We start from the raw sequence: 8,079 nt of genomic DNA on the forward strand, positions 1-8,079 counted from the left end.
GTGTTCGGGGTACCGGTTAAATGCATACAGGGCAGTGGCACTTCACCTTAAAAAAACATTGATGTACAGCATGCTGGGCAAATGTATACCCGGCAGTGGCTCTTAACTATACCTAGTATGTATTTTGGACATTTACTAAAGCGACTATGCGATTGTCAACATTCACCGGTCGAAATCAACAATCACCAATTTCAGTAATTCACAGTAACGTGTACATGTGATCGCATATATTCTCTTTGTATATTCGCTAACATATATAATTATGCGACCACTTCTAATCATATTAATTAACTATTAAAAGAAATCATACTCACATGTCGAAAAGTTAAGAAACAAACACATTTTCTTCCTCAAAATACATAAAACTAAATCTAGTGAAATCTGAATAAAAATACATCAAGTATAACAGAAACAATGATAGCAAAAAGGTCATGGCATGATCTCAAAATTATAAGTTCATGGAAATCACAACAAATGTTTAAAATTTTTAAAATATTTTGCAATGATGCCCATTAACTCATGATATTGTATCCATAGCATTACCTTTTTGTTACTATTTTTTTATCATACTTTGATGTATTTCATATAAAAGTTCATTTTATTTGGTTTGGTATTTCTTGTGTTCTCTGTAATATATATTTTAAACCAAATCAAGAAAACCACGTCAAGTGAAATTTTCTATAAGAAACCATCAAAGTGGACATCAAAGTATAACAGCACTTAGTATACACATGATTGTTTCAAAGATTATTGCGTGGTAAGAAATAAAAAGTTTCAATGATAATTATTAAAATTAATGATGTTTTTGAAAAACACTTGTTATTATAGATAATAAAATGGTTGTCACATAATGGGGATTATCAGTGGATGTTACAATATACATCAAAGTATAACAGCACTTAGTCTAACTGTAAAAGTTTAATATTATATGACAGTTTTGATTGAATATGGTGAAACAACAACTAAGTAAATTGTTTACCATTTTTTCGATAAATTTCTTACAGTGTATCCTTCGCTTTAATTTTTCTTCAAGAGCATGCAAAATAAAGAATTTCAATGCAATATTCACGTAGCTATGGCTTTCAATACTGCCTCTATTAATTTCTGAATTAAGCATTGGTCGTAAAAAAGGACAAAAAAAATATTTTTAGCATGTTGTCTGAAATCAAAAATTTTCAAGCAAAGTTTTTAGTATGACATTATATTATGCGAAATACATATGATATTGGATGAATCACTTGAACAGTTGCTTCAACGATATAAACATTGCAAAACTAAAATATAAAAGGGGCGTTAATCAATGCCATGGGACTAAACTTGGGTCAAAAATCAATAAAATGTTCTATGAGTGAGGGATGGTGATGAAGATAGCATTAAATGATGAAAGGAAAATTTGAGACCAAACTCTTTTGTGTTAAATTTAAACATATGCTATGAAAAACGTATCTTTATTGGAATAAAAGATTATATTCGTTACAAAATTTATTTTTTATGCATTTCCTACAGAAAATAAAAATAAAAATAGATTTGGATTGGTTGAAATTAATGAGTTGTAAAGTCTTAAAACTAATAAATAAATATTTAAAGTTTTTGATAACGTCTAATAGCAGGATTAGTATTGGACTTCCAAGGTAGTAGTAGTAAGAAAATCAATATACAGTTAGCGCTAGCACCTACATTATAATCCTATAAGGTTTACAAACTTCCTTCCTTCAATTTTATTGGAAATTTGGGATCGTTCGAAACTACTAGTATAACTTGAAAAATCATATCATTATCAAAACTTATAGAGATGGATATATTTATCGATTTCATTTTACTAACTATCATTTTTTTAAAAAGCCAAAAACGCATAAGAACAATTTTAAAAATATTTATTCCAGTTACGCGTAATCTACTTAAATATGAGAGCGTACAGGGTGTCCAAAAAGTACTGTAAAGGTCAAATATTTCAAGAAATACTTTTAAAAACCCTGTATAAACTAGGAAAAAGCTCGTACAATAAGAAGCACATGTTTATTTGAAGGCAAAAATTGCTGTAAACCCATAAAAGAAACTTTTAAAATTGTCAGTTATTCAACCGAAGATTGAAACTATTTCTAGATATCATCCACTGAGCAAATATTTAAAATTTTGATCATTTGCCTTTCAAAACATAATGTTAATATAAAATTTGGGAAATTTCCGATAGTTTTCTAATTTCCGAGTTATTTTACATACTGGGTGATTTAAATTAGATTGATAGTTTTAAAAACACATTACAGAAAAGTGGTAAACGTTTGGAAAAAAGCAATTTTTTCTACTACTTTATGTGCAGGCCATAAATTTTACTAAACATTTTAATGTCTGTTCTAAAATACTTCAATGTAATTTACAATTGTTAATTTACATTTAAATTAGTGTCCTTCTTTTTTATTAATTTCAAAAAAATAAATTTTTCAAAATTATATAACTAAGATGTATTTTTGCTGTTTTGATACAATTTTCAAATAGTTATCCTTACTCTGTAAAAGATAAATTTTCAAATTTTCATTCTTTAAAAACTAAAATTACGTGAAGATGTGTTACTTAACTAGCGAAAGCAAGAATTGGTATCAAGCTTCAAAAAAGGGTCAGATGGAATATTCTTAAACAGACTTAATTCAAGAAAAAATTTCTTCTTATTGATCTTTCAATCAAAATTAATCTTAATTCTTTAAGAAACTTCAATAAGGACCATGATTTCTCATTATTACTTGAAGATATGTAAAGTAACTAGCAATTTACCATCAAATATGGAAAACGCTGCCATCAAGCGTTTCCCTACGTAGTCCCGCAGCGGCTCTTTCACGTAGCGAAATAACGAATTTTCAAACAATATAAGGAGTTTCAAAACAATATAAGTTTCAAGACGAGGACTAATAAAATTAAAAATAATTTTCATTTATCCTTAAAATCGTAGCATGCTTCAATCAAAACTAAACTTCATTCTTTATAACCTACAATTGCCACAAAATTAATAAACGATATGGTTCTTAGCTAGCAAAAGAAAACGTCACCATCAAGTTTCAAAAGAGATCAGAAGGAATGTTATAGAAAAAATATAAAACAAAAAAAAATAATTTCGAAAATGGTTTTTAATTTTTTTTAAAAATATTTATATGCTTCAATCAAAACTAAACGTCATTTTTAATAATTTTCGTAATTACTTGAAGATGAGTATTTTAACTATCAAAAGCAAATGTCGCCATTAAGTTTCAAAAGAATAACAGGAGCTTATTCTGAAAAACTTTCAAGGCGAGGGCTAGTAACATTAAAAATACCTTTTCATTGATCTTTGAAATAATTACATGCTTCAATCAAAACTAAACTTCATTCTTTAAAAGCTACGATTTTTCTTTTTTCAAAATTATTCGAAAATGTGTTACTTAACTAGCAAAAGCAAATGTCGCAATCTAGTATCAAAAGAAGATCAGAAGAAATATTCTGAAACAGTCTTAAGACAAGGACAAATAACATTAAAAATAGCTTTTTATTGATCTTTGAAATAATTATATGCTTCAATAATTTTCTCCTCCTAATTTCTTTTAAAAAGAATTAATCCTTTTTAAGAAATAAGCGGCGAAAAGAGAACTTGCAACCTTGTCCAAATAGAAATTTTCTTTACACTGCAATCTTTTAAGGGATATTTCAGTATTACGTTATCATTGATCTAGAAATTTTTGGAGAAAAAAAAATTATTTCCACGTAAGGTGTTATTTTTAATCGAAAGTAAATAGGCTGTTTTGACTAAGTCTTGATATTTTATTTCAACTTGCACATGAAAGTGGATTCCAACTGAAATCATTTATTGTAAAGAAATTTCAGAATATTTTTTTCAAAATTTGATTCGATTTTGAAACATTTTAATGAAAGCAAAACAAATGAAAAAACCACAATAAATAATCACTTAGAAAATAAAATATTTAGTCTGTGTTTTTATTCTATATAGAATGTTTTTAAAACAATTTATTCGTACACGACAACCCCACAACGATGGATCAAATATTTCATTTCTGTTCTTATTTTTAAAAAAAAGACATTATGCAGTTATGTGAACATTGTTACGGAACAAATTTTTATTTGTTATAGCAAATATGAATTATATTAAATTTTATTTTATTAAATTTTATTATATATATTAATATACAATAAATATATATTAAATTTTTTACCTCCAATTTTTAGAAATGACGTTATAGTTTACGAAGTTCGTATGCTGCAAGACGAAACCGAAACTCACGAAAGCGAAACTAAAAAATTTTTTATCATACTTAGAGTACTTTAGCCCTTTTATATTTGAAGAAATTATATTTTAATTACAAATTAAATTCATTTTCAGAAATAAATTTTCGAGTTATTACTTTATTTATTCTCGGAATTTCCTTACATTTCAGAATTTTCTTGCACTTTAAACGCATTTTTTGAAGAACGTTGATTTTAAGGAAAATTCTCTACGCTGACACTCATTACAAAAAAACTTTATTATAGAATTCTTTGAAATTTTGTATGTAGGTTTTGTATAATATTAGCTATATTTTGAACAAAAAGCTAAGGTCTGAGTGTCAATTTCTCTTTTTTCAAGCTTTGAGTCAGAATATTTACAATTTTTCTTCAGAAATTCAATATTAAACAATATATTTATTTCTTTTTTATTGTCTGTTTAAAATTTTTAAAAATTTGGTACAAAACGCAGATAATAGCATTATTGATCTAGAAGAAAATCATTTCAGAATTTATGCATGACAATTAGTTTTAAAGCTGTTATTATGACATAAAAAATTTATAATCCTTGAGCTAGAATTTGCCTCTATTTCGAAAAATATTTTACAATATTTAAACTTTACTTTAAATTTATAGAGACCCTTGCTTACAAAAAAAAATTTATTTTAATTAAGCCTTTTTGAAAAAAAAAACTATTGAGCCTAAGCCCATCCTATAACCCAACGTCCGAATTAAATTCCGATCCCAACGAGGATTTAGAAATTTTTATAGAGGAGCACAGAAGTACATTATATGGATGGAAATTACTTCGAAACACACTAAATAGGCATGAAATTCAGATAATATTTTCATGAGTTATTAGATCAGTGCCGGAAATTAATAGCCGCAGCTTATATTTACAAGCAATTTATATTTTATGATCAGTTGTAAATGTAGAACATTAAATGCTTCCAAATCAATGATAAAAGTGGTTTTCAATAAAAAAGAACAAGATACAGTTTAAATGGAACAGATACTGTTTTCACGTAAATTATACAGTATAACCCAGAGTTATTCGTCCATGATTAATTATGTTTTATAATATTGCCATGATATAATACATAATATTCTGATAATCAAAGGGTATAATAACATATTGTATGAAATTATCAATTTGTAAGAACATGTTATATGTTATGAATGAACTAGTAATGTTTATGAACTTAAGAATATGTTATCAACGTTTGCAAGCATAGCTTACTAAATTTTCTAAGTCATTTATTTGTCACTCGAAAAAAAGGGTTTAAAAGAAAAGATTCTTTTTTCAATGGATAGGTGGGATAAAACAGATAATTTATAGCTCAAAATATGTAATTTTTAATAAACCCTTTATAATTATAGTTATGTAATTATATTAGCTATATATCATACTATAAAAAAAATTTGTTTTCTGTAGCATGAGATTTTTTTTAACAAATCTTGGATATTTTCACGTCACTGTCATCTGCATTCGGTTTCTCTCTCTAAGCTAGATTTCTTAATTAATATTTTTTGTCTACTTTTTGTCAAAATGTACAAATTTAGAAACGTTACATATAACAGGGTTTGGCATAAATGTTTCGAATAACTTCTAGGGGAGTAAGGGCATATCATCAGGAAAAAAACTGCATCGAAAATGACGCCATATGATGCTAGGTGCTTCCCTGTTATAAACTAAGTCTTCCCGTGCTTCTGAATAGGTAATGATAGGGAAAATGCCCCTAGCAGCGCAAGATGTCTCCCCTGGCATGGGTTCCACTTTTGATCCTGATGTTGTACTGTTGCTCCCCTGGATGTCAGTCACAACTAGAACTGGGCGATATAAGAAAATTTATATCGTGATGCATCGTCAGTTTTGCATCGCGATATAGCGATGTATCGCGATATAGTATTTTTGAAATTCATTTACTTGTAAAGCGCAAAAAGTCGGATTTCTATCAAAACTTCATACTCAGATTGATTTAAATCAATTTATGAATTTGATGTATATGTTTTGCTTAAGAAAGATATTAATGTTATATTTTCTAAAAATGATCGCGTAAATAACGAAAGATTTCTTAGTTTAAAAATAAATAATAAAAAAATAAATCAAATTGAAATTTATCGATATATTTACCTAACAATATAGAAAGAAAATTTAAAAAATAAGTTCGTTAAAAATGATTTGTATGCTTAAAACAAAGTGCTAAATAAATTAAACAAAAAAAAACACTTTTAAAACAACACTATTTTTTATCATTATTATTTCACATAAATAATAAAGTTAAATTGAATAATTACCGAATTCTGAACGAAAAAACAAAGTAAGGTTTAATTTCTTAAAAATAAAAACAAAAGAATTATGATACTCGATAATATATTCAACTGACAATACTGAAAGAAAATTAAGAAACACGATTGTACTCTTTAATAAAACGAAGTGATAAATGATTTTAAAAAAAGAAGTCGCGATCGCAAACATTACTAATTTTTTTGAATAAACAAAGTTGATTGACTTATGTCCAAATCCAAACGAGGAAAAATAAGATTTGTAATAATTTCATCCATAAAAATGAAAACAACTAAAGATTTATAAATTTAAAATCAGTAATTAAAACCCATTAAATTATTATTTTACCCAAAAAGTTTTTTGTAAAAAATAGCCTAACAAATTTAATTACTTTTTAATTTAATTCTTTATGGGCACCTTAAATTAGATTTCCGTTTGTAATAAATTCAATAATGTAAAATAATACTTAAACATATAATATCAATAAGTAACAACTTGAACATATAATATCAATAACATATAATAATAATAAAAGGACAGTTTTGTTTTTTAAAAAAATTACCTAATTAATTAAGAAACACTTCTTTATATATTCTTTCCAATCGTAGATTACGTTCAGAACAAGGTAACGACGGCGATCACACTGAAAATAATCTACAAGAAACGATATCAAGTCGCGACAAAGAAGAAAAAAAAACTAAGAGGTGCGGAAACGAACATGCGAGATCACGATATATGTTCTCAAAACTGATTCTGATTCTACCGCTCATCAATCAAGGCCGTTTCAATATAACGATACGAACATCGTCTTCCCCAGCACGAGTTGGCATCGGAACGTAAGAGATCCTTTCGTGTCTTATATCGCTAAATCGTATATCGCTATATCGTTCGTCTTCTTTACTCGACGGCTTAAATCAGATTTCTGATGCATCGCCTGGAACGAAAGTCGCTGTATCGGCCTGCCGATTCAGGCGTCAAATTGATATGTCGCGATATATCGATTTATAGCCCAGTCCTAGTCACAACATTTATGGAACACCTGTTATTGATAACGTTTTAAAACTAACACATTTAGACAAAATATAGACTAAAAATGTAATTTCAAAACAAAAATCTGCAGTATTAGAAGCAAGACTAATTTAAGATTTGAAATCCCCACACCGAATTAGGCAAGATCAAGTATTTCCACAAATACAACAAAAAATTTGTCCCACAGTGTTATCCATATTTAATAACAATATCATAATACAATTCATATTGAAAACAGATGGAGTTGTAATGAAATAATTAACAACAAAGAACCCTTTAAACAAAGAAGAATTATTTCATTTACCATTTTTTTAAGAATAATCCTTTTTTTTTTTTCATTTGAAAAAATTTCACTTGAAATTTTCTCCAAAATTATCTGTTGTAATCAGCTATCCAAAAAATTTCCCAGTCCTTTCTAATGTACAAAATGTAAAATGAAAGAGTTTCAAAATTAAAAAAAACATGTATCTACATTGTAAAATTTGTTGCATTGCACTGACGTACTTTTTCACTTTTTTCGC

The sequence above is a fragment of the Parasteatoda tepidariorum genome, chromosome X1, assembly GCF_043381705.1.
Source record: "Parasteatoda tepidariorum isolate YZ-2023 chromosome X1, CAS_Ptep_4.0, whole genome shotgun sequence".
Classification (NCBI taxonomy): Eukaryota; Metazoa; Arthropoda; class Arachnida; order Araneae; family Theridiidae; genus Parasteatoda; species Parasteatoda tepidariorum.